At 44.7% G+C, this 16451-nt stretch overlaps 1 long non-coding RNA gene across 1 annotated transcript; it reads left to right on the top strand.

Moving 5' to 3' along the window:
- The first annotated feature begins 7690 nt into the window (after positions 1–7690).
- Positions 7691–16238, top strand: LOC121139472. The gene is made up of 4 exons (XR_005876428.1): positions 7691–7756; positions 10464–10564; positions 13189–13265; positions 15976–16238. It is a non-coding gene; the product is annotated as an uncharacterized LOC121139472 (long non-coding RNA).
- Positions 16239–16451: the final 213 nt, after the last annotated feature.

Raw genomic sequence — 16451 nt, 5'->3', positions numbered from 1 at the left:
TCAAACCTGACAAACCTCAGAACAGTGGGCAGTAATTTCCCTTTCAAATGGTATCTCAGGGTAACCCAAATCGTGGGTGACGGAAATCTTTCTCCTTATAGAACCACTGTAAGTAATAATTAGGGATAGTCCCACTAAAGTATTACCATGTTTTCAAAAGTAAAAAATTCTCTTTAGAATATTGTCATTTTTATTTTATGGGTTTGGGTGTTTTGAGTGGATGTATGTGTGCTCATCATGTAGATGCAATGCCTGAGTGGCCGGAATAGGGCATTGAATCCCCAGGACTGGTTACAGACAGTTGTGAGCTGCCATGTGAGTGCTGGGGATTGAACTCAGATCCCCTGGAAGGGCAGTTGGTGCTCTTAAGTGCTGCACCATCTCTCCAGCCCATTTTGTAAACCTTAACAGAGTAAGAGTCCCAGACAAGGGCCTCAGGTGCTGCTGGCAGCATGAGCTGTGCTTGGGCCAGGCTGTGAGTGGCCGCCGGATAGTGGACTCTCTCCCAATTACTTCTTTGCAGTAAGCACAGACCAAAGCATGAATGAGATTTAAAAAATACTCTCAAGAAACCAAACTGGAGAGATGGCTTAGAAGTTAAGAGCACTGACTGCTCTTCCAGAGGTCCTGAGTTCAATTCCCAACAACCACATGGGTGGCTCACAGCCATCTGTAATGAGACCTGGTTCCCTCTTCTGCCATGTTACATGCCAGAATGAATAAATCTAGAAAAAAGACTGTTTCTAAAATAAGTTAAAAAAAAGAAACCAAACTGCAGCAGTTTGTCCTTCTAAATCAGTGGTTCTCAACTTGTGGGTCTCAACCCATCTGAGGGGTCAAATGACCCCTTTCAGAGGAGTCACCTAAGACAAAACACAGATGTATACACTATGATTCATAATAGTAGCAAAATTAGCTATGAAACAGCAACAACAAAATAATTGTATGGTTAGGGGTCACCACAACATGAGGAACTGTGTTAAAGGGTCGCAGCATAGGAAGGGTGAGAACTACTGTTCTAAATCACTGATTTATTGATTCACAGCAAGGATTTATTGCGCACCTGCTACACAAATCCCCAAGAATGTTCCCTATGATGAGCAGACATGGGTCATGCTTTTCTCAACAGATGATAGTTAGTAGGGAGAGATGATTGGGGCTTTGTAGGTCGTAGGGTGTTAGGATTTTACACAACGTGCTGGGGAGAAGGTGGAGGGTTTTAGACAAACAAGGATCATAATCTAATTTGTGTTTGAAGGGATTTCTTTATGTGGGATCTAGGTTGGAGGTGAGGAGAACAGAGAATGGTCAGTGGAGACATTTAGAATCTCCATAGGTTCCTAGGAGACAGAGCCAGCGATGGACTCTGGACGAGGTAGTGTTGATAAGATTTGTTGATGGACTGCCTGGCTGTTGGGCTAACAGAGAGAAAGCAGGAATGATTACATCTCCCGGTTTGAATAGTTGGGGACTCTGTGTATTCATTGGGGAGAGTACACAAGGCAGCAGCTGAGGAGAGAGTGCCTTGAGCTCTCCTTTGAACTGGGGCTTTCAGAATGGCAGCAGGTCATGGATGTGCAGATTAGTCGGGTTTTGTTCAAAGGTCACATTCTAGGAACCTATCCGAGCTGGAAATAGAGGCTTGGAAGCAACTGTTCACAGGACAGTGTGTGACTAGCTAAGGAGAGGAAGCAGGTAGACAACAGTGGCCAAGTGAGGGCTCTCTACACATCAGAAGAGGCAGAGCTGGGGAAGAAAAAGGTGGTGGATTCCTTCCATGCTCCCACAAGGCGAACCAACCCCAAAATGTGCCAGTAGCCAGTGAAGTAGGAGGGACACTGAGAGCGGGGATGGGGGTGTTAGGAAGAGAAAAATGGACTGTGAAATAGGGAGTAGGTGAGGTGGATGGTCACAGAAAAGTGACCATCAAATGTGGGATCGCGCGGTCAATGTGCAGACTCATAGATGCGGAGCCCTCTGACACAGGTTGAGCAAGGACAGGTGAGTGAGAAAGTGGAGACTGAGGTTGGTCAGAGGTCTTGATTTGTGACACAAGATGCATTTGCTAAGAGATGGTGTGAGGTCAGGGAGCTCATCTTTGTTGCACTGGTTTCTTGGCTGTCGGTTATTTGGGGTTTGGTCCATTTGTTAGGTTTCTTAAGACAGGGTCTCATGTAGCTCAGGCTGGCCAGAAACGCATTATGTTGCTAGGATTACAGGCATGGACTGCCATGCCTAGCTGTTGAACTGTTTTGGTGTTTGGCTTTTCAGAAACAAGAGATAACAGAACTTGAGAACATATCTGTATTTTGTATGTGGATGGGTGTTTTGCCTGCATGTATGTCTGCACCATGTGCTTGCCTGATGACCAGAAGAAGGCACTGAATCCTCTAGAACTGGAGTTACAGTCAGTTGTGTGGGTTGCTGGGAATCCTGGATCTTCAGGAAGGCCAGAAAGCTCTCTGAACTTCTGAGTCATGTGCCACAGTGCATGTGTGGAGGTCAGGGGACAGCTTGCAGGAATTGGTTCTCTCTTTCCACCACGTAGGTTCCAATGCCTAGGCTGGGTGCCAAGTGCCTCTAGCCTGCTAAGTCATCTTGCTGGCCCCTGAATTTTCAACATTAGTCCCAGATAGTAAAAATTTTCCCAGGGCTGAACTTTGATGCCACACATGTGTGGCATGTGACTATCTTCATTACCCTAAAGTCATTCTTCCTGGGTGGCCCTCTACCCTACTGGGTGTCAGAGCAGTCCAGGAAGCTGTGTACTTTAAAATTTTCCTTTAGGATCCAAAATAGGCAAGTCACGGATCACCAAACATTAAACTGAACACCCCTGAGCCTCATGATGCTCAGCCATGGGGAACTCAACTTTGTGCCCTGTGGTTACACTGTGAGACTAAGTCCATTTCTTCCTCAGAACTGACCGCCGGGGGAAAGAATGTGTCTCTTAAAAATTAATGTGCTTGTTTCAAGTCAGAGAAAAAGAATATATAACCTGCCATTCCTGATTCTTTTACTTCTGCCTCTAGGAAATACAGAAACAAAGTTAATACTTAATCATCAGAGTGGCCACTGATGAGCTCACGTGTTGTCACATGGGCCTTGTTTTTTTTTTTTGAGACAGGATCTGTCACTGACCTCAAGCTCCAATAACCCTCTGTCTCCACCTTCCTGATGCTGGGATCACAAGTATATATCACCAGGCCCAGCTTTTTTTGTTTTGTTTTGTTTTTGTTTTTCAAGACAGGATTTCTCTGTGTAACAACTCTAGCTGTCCTGGAACTTGCACTGTAGACCAGGCTAACCTCAAACTCACAGAGATCTGCCTGGCTCTGCCTCCAGAGTACTAGGATTAAAGACACACACCACCGCCACCTGTCCCAGCTTTTGCTTTTTAAAACATGGGTTCTGAGCCGGGCATTGGTGGCGCACGCCTTTAATCCCAGCACTCAGGAGGCAGAGACAGGCGGATCTCTGTGAGTTCGAAGCCAGCCTGGTCTACAGAGCGAGTTCCAGGACAGCCTCCAAAACAATGTAGAGAAACTCTGTCTCAAAAAACAAAAACAATATGGGTTCTGGGATCCAATTAGCATGTTTGCATGCTAACTGCCTGCATCTGTATCTTCACAGTCCCAATCAGTTGATTTTTATTTCCCATCTTTATAGATTTGTATTGTTTATTATTTTCTTTCTGATTCATTTTTTAAAATCTAAAACATGCATCTATATAGACACAGTACACACACACACACACACACACACAGGTGCACTTGTGAATTCACAGGGGTTATTGTGGTAAACACTACTGTACTGGCTGGTTTTATGTCAACAAACTGAAGACATCAGAGAGGAGGGAGCCTCAATTGAAAAAAATGCCTCTATAAGATCTGGCTGTATGCCCGGGCAGTAGTGACACATGCCTTTAATGCCAGCACAGATCTACAGAGTGGATTCCAGGACGGACTCTAAAGCTACACAGAGAAACCCTTTCTCAAAAGACAAAAACAACACAAAACAAAAATCTGACTGTAAGGCGTTTTCTTAATTTGTGATTGATGGAGGAGGGCCCAGTCCCTTGTGCATGGTGCCATCTCTGGGCTGGTGGTCCTGGGTTCTATGAGAAAGCAGACTGAGAAAGACATGAGGAATAAGTCAGTAAGCAGCACTCCTCCATGGCTTCTACATCAGCTTCTGCCTCCAGGTTCCTGCGCTGCTTGAGTTCCTGCCCTCACTGCTTTTGATTATGAACCGTTATATGAAATGATGAGTGAAATTAACCCTTTCCTCCCCATGTTGCTTTTGGTCATGGTGGCTCATCCCAGCGATAGTAACCGAATGAAGACAAATACATGTATTTCTACACACGAGACAAACTGATGTCAAGCAGAAACGTACAAGACCTTCTGCATAGCTAATATAAGCTCTTTCTCATTAGTATATTAAGATTTGCTTAATTTCTAGAGTGACTGTTGGTATTCTTCTTCTCTATGACTTTCACCATAATTAATGGAATCAATTTGGGGGATTTTCAAAAATAGTATCCTGATCTCACCCCTCAATAGTGTCATCACATTGTGGATCAATAGTTTAAGTTGTATCAACCAGTTCCATTTGCCAAAACTCCCCTGACAATTCTAACCATCAGCCAGGTCAGAAGTTCCTTTAAAAAAGGTGGTGGGTAGAGAGATGGCTCAGTGAATAAGAGCACTGACTGTTCTTCCAGAGGACCCAGGTTCAATTCCCAGCATCCACTGCTTGTAACTCCAAGATCTGATGCCCTCACACAGGCAAAACACTAATGTGCATGAAATAAACAAAGTTTTAATAGGGCTGTCTTTACTTTTCTTGAGGACAAGGTATAAACAAAACACTACAGAAGCCTGTGTTTAAAAACATCCAGTTCTTCAGTTCATCGTGTTCCTGACCTGCTGCTAGATTGCAGTGTTTCTCTGCTTAGCCCAGAGTAAAAGCAGTGCCTCTCTGTGTGCAGAGTGAGGGTAGAGGCCTCTCCACACAGCCAAGCCAGGCGTGGCTTCCAAAGAAAACTGCTGTCTCCCGTATTTAGAATAAATCCAGCATTGGTTGTCTTCCAGGAGCCAACTTGTGGCCAAACATCAGTATTCCTTCAGATTTGGAAACAAATCAGGACTGTTTTCTTCCTAAAAGGCAAACACTTCAGACAACTAGCGGCAGTTCTCAGAAAGGATTAAAATGTGAACTCAGATCCCCACTCCCGAGCTATCTGGAAGCCAAGAAAGTGTATTTATGGGGAAAGAGGTTTGTGTAAATACTTTCTTCGGTGACCTGTGTGGTATGGTCGAGTCCAAGCATTTTGTGTTCAGTGAATGATACCAAATTAGGAGCTATTACCATCCAGACAGTGAGGGCTAACCACCCCCAGGACCTTTCACACTGCCATGGACACCAGGAGACAAGATTCATACACATCTAAGTGAGAATGAGCTTCTCAGGGCTTTGGGTGAAAACCACCCCATGTACAGAACCACTGAGCAGGTGAGTGCTAGAAAGACAGGCTGGAGAGACGGCTCAGCAGTTATTCTGGTAGAGCACTGGCTTTGACTCCCAGCACCCACATGACAACTCGTCACCATCTTTAACTCCAGTTCTAGGGGATCTGATGTCTGTAACGAGTCTTTCTCTGTGCTGCCATCCAGCTCCCAAATAATGACATGGAGACTTATTATTAATTATGAAAGCTTGGCCTTAACTTGGGCTTGTCCCACTAGCTCTTGTAACTTAAACTAACCCATATTTTTTATTAATCTGTGTTCTACCACATGGCTTTTACCTCTCTTCCATTCTGTGTGTCAGACTCATTCTGCCTCTTCCTGATGTGTCTCTCTGCTTGGAAATCCTGCCTAGCTTTCCTGCTTAGCTATTGGCCACTTAGCACCTTATTAAACCAGTCAGAAGGCACCTTAGGCAGAGACATATCTTTACAGTGTAAACAGATATTCTGCAACAGAACTCTGAGAACACCAGTGTGCCTGTGGTACATAAACATACATGTGAATGAAGCACTCATTCACATAAAATAAAATTTAAAAATTAGGGAAAAAGGGGGAGAGAGAAAATCTAGAGAAACAATGTGATTCTGGATTTCTATTTTAACAGGATCATGCCATGCACCCCCAAGTTGGCTTATGAACCAGCCTGGCCTCCACAGTGCTGTATCTCAGACATATACCTCCGCCATGGGCTGAAGCTGGAATGTTAGTGAGGAAATGAGAAGAAAAAGTCCTGACTCTTTTTCCCATAGGTAGCATCACGAGGGCCTAACTGGAGGACACTCCTATACACTTTGGAACTTTGTAATATAGGAAAACTGTTTGTTTTTTTTTTAAAGTATGTCCTGGGGCTGGAGAGATGGCTCAGAGGTTAAGAGCATTGACTTCTCTTCCAGGGGTCCTGAGTTCAATTCCCAGTAATCACATGGTGGCTCACAACCATCTACAATTCAATCTGGTGCCCTCTCCTGGCATGTAGGCAGAACACTGTATGTGTAATAAAATAAATAAATAAATAAATAAAAGTATGTCCTGAAAAATGTGGGCGAGTTAAGATATGGGAAGGGACAATCTCTTGGAGGAATTTTAAGTTTATTGGAACTACTTAAACTGAAAAGTCTGAAACATCTTCAGGTATTCAAGGTCAGTAGTCAAGTGCTGAACATTTTTGGCTCTCTTCCTTGGAAGACTCGAGTAGAAACAAGGGCAAAAGTGGGAGAATGTGGACTCCCCCAGCTCTAAGGCTTGCCTGAGGAAGATTTGAATTCTGACAATTTCCCATACAGCGTGTCGGGGGCCAAAGGGCATGGATGCAGTGTCTTGAGTTCAGAACTGATTAGACCGTATCTGATGTCCAAGTTAGGTTACTTTACCTCAGGTTGCCTCTGGTTTCCCATCAGCACAATGGGGAGATTTCATAAGTTTGCGGAGAGGAGGGTATATACAAATCTCTGACAAGTGTACGTTTTGTTTTGTTTTGTTTTGTTTTGGAGATGGGGTTGCTATGTAACTGTGGTTATTCCTGGTACTTGCTCTGTAGACCAGGCTGGCCTTGAACTTACAGAGATCTGCCTGTCTCTGCCTCCAGAGGGCTGAGATTTAAAGGCGTGTCTCTGTGGTTATATGATGGCAAAGCCTGTTGGAAAGGTCTCTAAAAGGATCCTGGAGTCTGTTGACAATTAAACGCCATGTTAAATTTAGGATTAAGTTCAAGTTCTCATGGTGTCTCTGTTGGACATACTACTGACATAGTATTCAGTCATAATTTAAAAACTGCCTCACTTTTATCACTTCAAAGTTTTATTTATTATTACTGTGTTTGTACATAGGAAGATGTGGGCATCCCATGGCATGTTTTGGGAGAGCAAGGTACAGGAGTTGGTTCTCTCCTACTATGTGGGTCCTGGGGATTGAACCCAGGTTGTTGGCCTTAGGGGCAAGTCATGTCATCAATGAAACATCTCAACCACCCATCTTCCACATTTTTATATCACAAAACTATGACTCCTGATCCCAGGCACCGCTGCCACACATACAGCACAGATATTCAACCACACGGTTCCTGTTGTTTTAACCTCAGCACAGAGGCTGTACCTTAATCTACTGCTATGTCAGCCAGCGATTGTGACACCGCAGTTACTAGCCTGCTTCTCTAACAGCAACCTGGCTGCTCAGGCCACAGCCTAGTGAAAATTCTGTTCCCACAGGCACTGCTGCAGCTAAAGGTAGCTTTAACTAAATCTCTATGGTTCTATTTTAAATAAAACTCGAGACTCAAGGGCTGGGGTGAAAACTTGCTAGCTGAGAGAGGTTGAGGAGCTCCTAGCCAAACTTCTCTCTTCAAGGAGTCTCCCCCTCAACAGAACATCCTTAAAAAAAAAAACCCATTCCACTCAAAACTTCTACCTACTACTTCCGGTGTATCTCTCTCTATCTCTTCCAGATGTTCTCTGATGCTCTAAGATTACTTTCTGTCAACTAGTTGCTGACTCAACCTCCTGATCCAATGTTAGTTTTATTTAATTAATGTAAACGCAAACTTGGAGTTCAAAGTGTGATCTAATATTCCCCAAGAGGTTTCTTTCACACGAGTGACAATGGCTGGAGATTTAACTCAAGACCTTGTACATGCTAGGCACATGCTTTCCCACTGAGCTACTTCTCCAGCCCTTTTATTTTTACTTTGTGGTAAAACTGCAATGAGTTGATCCAGGTTGGCTTAGAATTTACTGTGTAATCCAGGCTCGTCTTGAATTTGAGCACCATACCCAGAAAACATAACATCATGGATTTTACACCTGGATGTGGCTCATAAAAGAATGTGTTTGTTGGAGCTGATATTTTCTAGTGGTACTAATGAATAATCTTCATACCATACTGTGAAGTGTATTCATATCTGAATCTTGTGTTATTCTGAAGCCAGTGTAATTCTATTAAATTGCATTCAGCTCAGCCATCCATCATTGAGAATCTGGGGGGCGGGCTTAAAAAGACAAATAACTTTTGTTCTTTGCCTACACGCTCAGGTTCCTCTCTGAGAACTCAAGATCAAATTCAATAGGGTCGACTTGCGACTTGCATATGACTGGTTGGGAGGGGTGGCCAGATGCTCAAGTGAGGGTCTACTGACCCATCTGGCCCTCTCCTTCCCAAGAGAGAACATCAAAAGTTAACAAGACCAGCTGTGAGGATCGTTTACAATCAGATACAGCTGGTTTTATGAAGATCCAGTAGTTGTTATGCCTGGAGGGTAGTGCTGTACAGTAATCTCCATAAATGTCTGAAGGGTACACGTGCATGGGCACGCATGCTCGAGCGTGGGCATGTGTGCGAGTGTGTGTGTGTGTGTGTGTGTGTGTGTGAGTGAGTGAGAGAGATAGATGTCAGCTGTGCTCTATCAAACTCCTATGCTATTTTCTTATTTAATATACTTTCTAAAGGCTTAGTTATTTTATGCAAGTTTTGCCTGCATATATCTGCACATATGTGTAACATGTGTATGCCTGGTGCTTGCTGAGGTCTGAAGAAGACATTGTATCCCCTGGACCTGAAGTTATGAATAGTTGTGAGCCACCATGTGGATGCTGAGAACTAACCCTGGGTCCTTTTCAAGAACAAGTGTTAGCTGCTGATCTCTCTCTCCAGACCCTTATAGAGAGGTTCTTCTTGCTGAATATGGAAGTGCGCTTGGTTTATGTGGTGTGTGTGTGTGTCCATACCCAGCTTTTTATTTTATTATTACTATTATTATTATTATTATTATTATTATTATTATTGGTTTTACGAGACAGAAGACAGGATTTCTCTGTATTGTTTTGGAGGCTGTCGGTCCAGCCCGTTGAACTCACAGAGATCCGCCTGCCTCTGCCTCCCGAGTGCTGGGATTAAAAGCATGCGCCACCACCACCTGGCTATTTTTTTTTTAAGAGTCAGGTTTTCTCTGGGTTGCCCTGGCTGGCTGTCCTGGAACTCTGTAGATCAAGCTACTCACAGAGATCTGCCTGGCTCTGCCTCCTGAGTGCTGAAATTAAAGGCGTGCACCACCACTGCCAGGCTTCACACCCAGCTTTTACATATATGTTGGGGGCTGTGAGCTGGTTTCTCATGCTAGTGCTGAGGAACCTGCCTGACTCCATTTTGAAGGCAGGAGACATTGTGCTGTATTATTAGAAATCAATTTCTATTTACTGAGTTGCTCTGTTTCCTGGAAACTTATGTCCCTAACTCATGACTTTGACTTGTTTTTGAGAATACCCTTACCCCCCTGGCTCTCCTCGAACCCTCCTTAATCACATGGTGACCACATAATGCTGTTTTGAGATTTTTTTTCTGTATTTCTTTATTTGCGCCATTCTCTCCCTTCTGTAAAACTTCTAGTGATTTTACTCACTAAAGGGGCTCCAAGAAATGGATTCAGGGCTTCTCTCTTTATCCCGATTTAGGAGGCAGTCACAGGCCAACTCTTAGATGCGCCCCAATATAAAATCAAGCTTACTTCAAATTGTGGTTTTCTCTCACCGTTTGGACCAACAGCGCAGCAAGCACTGTACCCTAAGAGACATCCTTCAGTTCCTGATGAAGGACTTTTATTGTCATTGCCATTATGATTTTCCTAAGTAGAGCTTAGAACCCTAATGTTCCAAGATGAGCACCAGGCAGTATTAGAGGTAGTGAGAAGCCTGGAGTTAAGTTAAACGTCTGCCTTGAAAAGAGATCCAGTAAGAATCTGCCTGTGTTTGTTTACATGTGCATCAAGACCAAATTTTAAAGGCAATGCTGGATCCGGTGTCCCCTCTGTGACAGACACAACAGAAGAAAACTCCTACCCTAAGTCCTGTCTCTAGAGCCTTAGGAAATGTCACCCCAAATCATAGACAAGCATTATAAGGAAGCTCTAGCCCGACTTTAATTATGCTACGAATTGTCATCTAGGAAAACGCAAGATGTTCCAAACCCCTGAAAGTAGTTACTGAGTTTTCTATGAGAGCATAGGAAGACAGCGGAGACCCAATACAACGAGGAACAGCTACCAGGTGAGGATGCCCGGTGCCCCTAACAATCCAGACCGGCGGTAGATAGGGACCACTTTTAATCTGCAATTGTAATTTCTACCAGGGCAGCATGCTTATCCTCATAGATGTTTTTCTAAATGATGAGTGGATTCTGTTATAAACCACTCTTTCCTGGGGCTACATGGAGGGGCAACAGTGGTGTCCTAGCTGTTATGATAACAAGGGGGGGCAGCGGTGGTGTCCTAGCTGTTATGATAACAAGGGGGGGCAGCGGTGGTGTCCTAGCTGTTATGACAGTGTGGTGAACCTTGCATGGGGGACCTTGGCAGATTCCATGGCAGGTGAGGGTGACATAGGTGGAGGGAGAAACATGCCAGGCAGACAGAGTTTAAGTGAGAAGTTTATTAGAATGGGAAGGGGAGGGAGGAGAGGAAAGAAGAAAGAGATAAAGAGACACAGAGACAGAGAGAGGACCAAAGAGATGAGGGAGGCAGGAAAAGTTCTGTCTGCCCCAGGGGAACAGCAGGGCAGGGGTGGGGGGAAGAGATAGGAGAGAGAGTGGGAAATAACATGAGGCCAGGGGTCTGTCTTTTTAAAAGTCCTTTGCACTTGTATGCAGACCACGCAATCAAGGAGCCCTGGGCTAACCAGGGTACTAACTGAGTGCCTGAGTCCTTACACTAGCCCAGCAGCTGAGGATCCTGAGGGGGCAGAGTTTATGGATTTTCCTGGACCCCATGAGTCCCTGGAAATAGCAAAAGCCCCATCATTAACAGGAAGTCTTTTTTTTTTTTCCTTTTCTTTTCTCTTTTTCCCCAGAGCTGGGCTAGGGAGAGGCAGCTGAATGAAGACTCAGTACTTTCTGTAAGGTCAAGGCTTTTGTTCTGAGCAAAGGACAGATTGTCCTTTGTCCCTCTCTAGCTAGAGGATACCCAAGGCCCCAGGAAGAATAGCTGGTACCTGTCACAAGACACCACTGCCTTGTCACATGCTGTGTCCAGCTCTAGAATGAAAATGCTGACCTCTGGCTAACTCCCTGACTTTCGTTTTCTTCCTTTGGGATCATATTTCAAGACGGTTCTGACAAATACATGAAAGATTTATTATTGTTGTTGTTGTACGAGGAGATTTATCCCAGTTTAGATAATAGATGTGTTTTTTTTAAAAAGACCTTTTCCCCCTAGTAATAGATTGTTTTTCTTGTCATGTGACTAACCAAAATGTGAAGATTACTTGCTTAAGACAAAGCTGGATGAGGATGACTCTGTCCATAAGTGTTTGCTTTGCAAGCATGAGGGGCTGAGTTTGAGTCCCAGACCCTAAGACCTATGTAAAGTCCTGCAACAGGAGACAGATACCCTGGGCTGGGTTTTCTGGCTAGTCAATCTAAGTGAATCACTGAGCTCCAGGTAAGAGATGCTGTCTCACAACTTAAGATAAAGGTATAATGGCTGAGAGGGAATGACCTGTGTTGTGTTATGAAATAATGCATTTTAATATCTAAGCACTTATTGGGGAATCACTGCTCCTTTTCTTTTTTCTCTCTTTCTTTCTTTTTCTTTCTTTCTTTCTTTCTTTTCTTTTCTTTTCTTTCTTTTTTTTTTTTTGAGACAGGGTTTCCCTGTGTAGCCCTGCCTGTCCTGGAGCTTGCTTTGTAGACCAGGCTGGCCTTGAACTCACAGAGATCTGCCTGCCTCTGCCTCTGCCTCCCAACTCCTGTTATGGGTTCTTAGTCTTGCAGGAATTTGGAAACAGGACTTAGAAGGAAGCTTGAGGACAATTTAGCTTCAAAGAAGGGTCAAGTGGCCAGCTTCAGGAATGTGGCTCCACTCAGGGATGGAGGGATCTTCAGAGGGTGAACAACAATGTCCAGGGTCAGGACAGATATATTTGCAGTCTTGTTGAGTATCTGAAGAGATGTGGTTGCTTGTGCCAACCCTTCCCAAAGTAAGTAAAAGCAGAAGGCCATGCAGAAACGGTTCTTGTGTACCCTGGCCTGACACTGTCTGAATGATGGAGCTTGGCCCCTTCCTGTGTTCTGTTTATGCTATGGCTCGGGCACTACCATATTTCACCTCAAACTGAAGCATTATAAATTAAGCACTGGGAAGAGTACCCAGCCTGTCTGGCAGGAGTGAAGGTGTTCTAAAGAGAATCTGTTCTCTTCTTTGACTCTCAGCCTGGTAACAGAACAGATCCCAAGAAATTAGTATTTCCTTAGGAGTCTCCTGCTGGGAAAGGAAATGGAGGGAACCCTGGGGGCCTGAGAGGAGCTGCAAAGATTTAAAAGTTGTCACTGACCTTGCAGGAAAGACTGACATTACCTGAGAGACCTAGAATTGAGACAATGGTGGGCAGGGGACCACACTTGTGGGGACATCGTAGTTATGCATACTTAAACCCTACCCACAAGGGTGTACGGTCCCAGTGCTCAGGAGGCAGACCTCAGTGAGTTCTAGGCCAGTCAAGGCTACACGGTGAGACCTATCTCAAAATAAATTAAATGAAAATAAATACAAAAAAACTAACGTGTAAACCCTACCCTCAAGATGGGCTTGGGGGAGTCACTAGATCTCTTTGTTTTTCTTCCCAATGTGGTCACATCAAATAAATCCCCATTTTCTGCTTTTCACTGTGAAAAATAGTGAAGAAGATCCGATGAGGAACAAGATGATGCTGACATCTAGCTTCCACACATGTGTACATGTACATGTACATACATGTAAGAACATGTAGACATACAAGATAAAAAGGAAGGAAGGGGGAGGTAGGAGCAGATGAAGAGAAGGAAAGCAAAAAGGAAAGAGAAGAATATGGGAGGGAGAAAGGGAGGGAGGGAGGCAGGGAAGGAGGGAGGGAGGGTGGCAGGGAGGCAGGGAGGGAGGGAGAGAGAGAGAGAGGGAGGGAGGCAGGCAGGGAGGGAGGGAGGAAAGGAGTCAGGGAGGCAAGGAGGCAGGGAAGGAGGGAGGGAGGGTGGCAGGGAGGGAGGGCAGGGAAGGAGGGAGGGAGGGTGGCAGGGAGGGAGGGCAGGGAAGGAGGGAGGGAGGGTGGCAGGGAGGGAGGGAGGGAGGGAGGGTCCCTGAACTTGTTTAGATACAGCTCTGTGATTAGCAATGTGCCAGGAACTCAGAAAGGTTGCCAGTGGGCCAGCTTTGTCCCCTACATAGTACTCAAATTCCTTTTAAAAACAGCTATATAGAAAATAAACACACAAAACAAACATAAGTAATATTAAGAATGTATTAGTTTCTTGACCTATACTGGTGTTAGGTTATTTTTTAAAAGTACTTATATATAGAGAGAAGGCAGAAAGGAAGGCATGGCCTGACCACGTTTACTCACGGTGAGGGGACATCTTTGTCATTTACTCCTGCTGATGACCAAAATGCCTAGAGAGGAAGATGGGCTATGGCCTCTTATAGTCCACAAAGAAAACTGGGAAATGTAGTCTTTTAGCAGGAGACATCACTAGGGATTTTGTTCTTGGTTTTGGTGTGTGTGTTGGGTGGGGGTCAGGAGACACATGTCAAGGATTGGTTCTCTCCCGCCACTTTGTAGGATCTGAGAACCAAACTCAGGTTGTGAGGTCTATACACAAGAACCTCTACCCAATGGGCCATCTTATCTACCCTTATTTCATTTTAATTTTTTCTTTAATTGTACATGTATGGAAATTTTGTCTAGATGTGTCTCTGTGTACCATGTGCATGCCTGGTTCTCTCAAAGCCCCAAAAAGGACATCAAATCTCTTAGAATTGGAGTCATGGTTGGGAGTCAAATGTGGGTCCTCTGAAGAACAGTCCTTGTTCCTAAATGCCCTCTCTACATCCTCTAATTTTATTTGTTTATTTGTTTGTTGTTTGAAACAGGATTTCCTGTAGCTCAGTCTGACCTCATTATGTAGCCTTGAATTCCTGCTTCCAGCTCCTGAGTGCTGGGATTACAAGCCTGTTTCACCATGTCTGTCCTTTGGAGTGCGGGAGATTGAATCCCCAGGGTTCAATTGACTGAGCTATAGGCCCTAGGTACTTCAATATGTTCAATTTGACTCCATAGTACTCCAAAAGGAGGTAATGACCATTCAGTTTTACAAACAGAGAAATCGAGTGCTAGAGAGATGGCTCAGAGTTTAAGAGCACTGGCTGCTCTTCCAGAGGTTCTGAGTTCAATTCTCAGCAACCACGTGGTGGCTCATAACCATCTATAATGAGATCTGGTGCCCTCTTCTGGCATGCAGGCATACATGCAGACAGAACACTGTATACATAATAAATAAATATTAAAAAACAAAAACAACCGGGTGTTAGTGGTGCACGCCTTTAATCCCAGCACTCAGGAGGCAGAGGCAGGTAGATCTCTGTGAGTTTGAGGCCAGCTTGGTCTACAGAGCGAGTTCCAGGACAGCCTCCAAAACAATACAGAGAAACGCTTTCTCGAAAAAACAAAACAAAACAAAAACAAAAACACAAATAAAGAAACTGAATCCTATACAAACTGACAAAGGCTACAGCCAGCTAGGGGTAAAGTCAGCTTTTAGATATGACTTTGGGTGCACCCAGAGTCTGTGTTCCAGCCAGCAGATCACTGAATGGGCAGAACGGCTGCCACTACACCTGACAGCCTGAGTTAATGTCTCAGACCCACATGGTGGAAGGAGAGAGCCAGTGTCAGCAAGTTGTCCTCTGACCTCCACATGTACCTCCCCGCCACACACACACACACACACACACACACACACACACACACACACACACAGACCTGAAATAAATATATACAAATAAAAATTATTTTTCTTGTTTAGACAGTCTCTGCCTATATAGCCATGGCTAGCATGGAACCCATGACACAGACCAGATTAGCCTCAAATTCATAGAGATTCACCAGCCTCTGCCATTGAGTGCTGGGATCAAAGGTGTGGGCCATCATGCATGGATTATAAAAACTGACAAGTAAACAAACAATAAATTGGTGGGCAGGTACAGTCTCAGCTGTTATTGGATGGCATTTTTAGCCTTTGAGTTGGTGGAAGCTGGGGGTCTGTTAGATTTCACCAAGAATTCAGACAAAGAGGTGAACAATAATGTGCCAGCCTGGAGACATAGGCTTGGGATTCCAGATACTTTTGAGGCTGAGGCAAGAGGATCACAGGCTCAAGGCCTGCCTGGGCAACAGAGTGAGTTCAACACCTACCTTGTGAAAAGTTGTGTGGCTAAAATTCCTTTCTTGGGGAGAATGTAGACATTGTCTACTCCTACTTCACCTTCTAAGGTCACAAGAACAAACCAAGATATAATTTCACCAGAGTTCCCCTAGAGGAACCAATGAGTTCATTAGACTTACTTACAGAGCAGCAGGTGAGTGGTTATGGCCAGAAGCAGCATAGGTGACTGTTAGGGACCAGGTCTCAATAACTCTCTATTTCTCGGCCCAAGGCCACTTCTCAGAACTCAGATGCCTTCCCATGGATGAGCCTGGCACCATGGAGATAATCCATCACTTAGCAACACTTCTTTAACGACAATCTTCTGCCCTGCACTCCTTGGTGCAATCTCCTGCTCATCGTTTATCAAACGTTTCCTGCCTCTGACAGCCCCCTGCCTCATTCCTCAGCACCTCCTACCTAACAACCTCCTGCATTCCTCTGCCCCATCCCATGTCACGGTCCCCTATATAAGCTTGCACGAAATCCTCAATAAACGGCTTCATCAGCCAGTTTGTCTTGCTCCCATTCTCCGCATCTCCTGTCTTCATGTGTCTCCCCCCAGGATAGTCCACGTTGATTTGGCCTCGAGGGTCTGGACAGGTGACCTGAAAGCAGCCATAATGGACGATCTTCCCCCAGCAGGAATGATGGCTTTCCCACAGCTGATTAGGGAAGAGTTCCCTCTCACCATCTGTCCCCACCTAC

This window comes from Mesocricetus auratus, unplaced genomic scaffold (assembly GCF_017639785.1).
Source record: "Mesocricetus auratus isolate SY011 unplaced genomic scaffold, BCM_Maur_2.0 Super-Scaffold_15014, whole genome shotgun sequence".
Taxonomy (NCBI): Eukaryota; Metazoa; Chordata; class Mammalia; order Rodentia; family Cricetidae; genus Mesocricetus; species Mesocricetus auratus.
The sequence above is the reverse complement of the archived record's forward strand: the minus strand, read 5'-3'. Positions and strand labels throughout refer to the sequence as shown.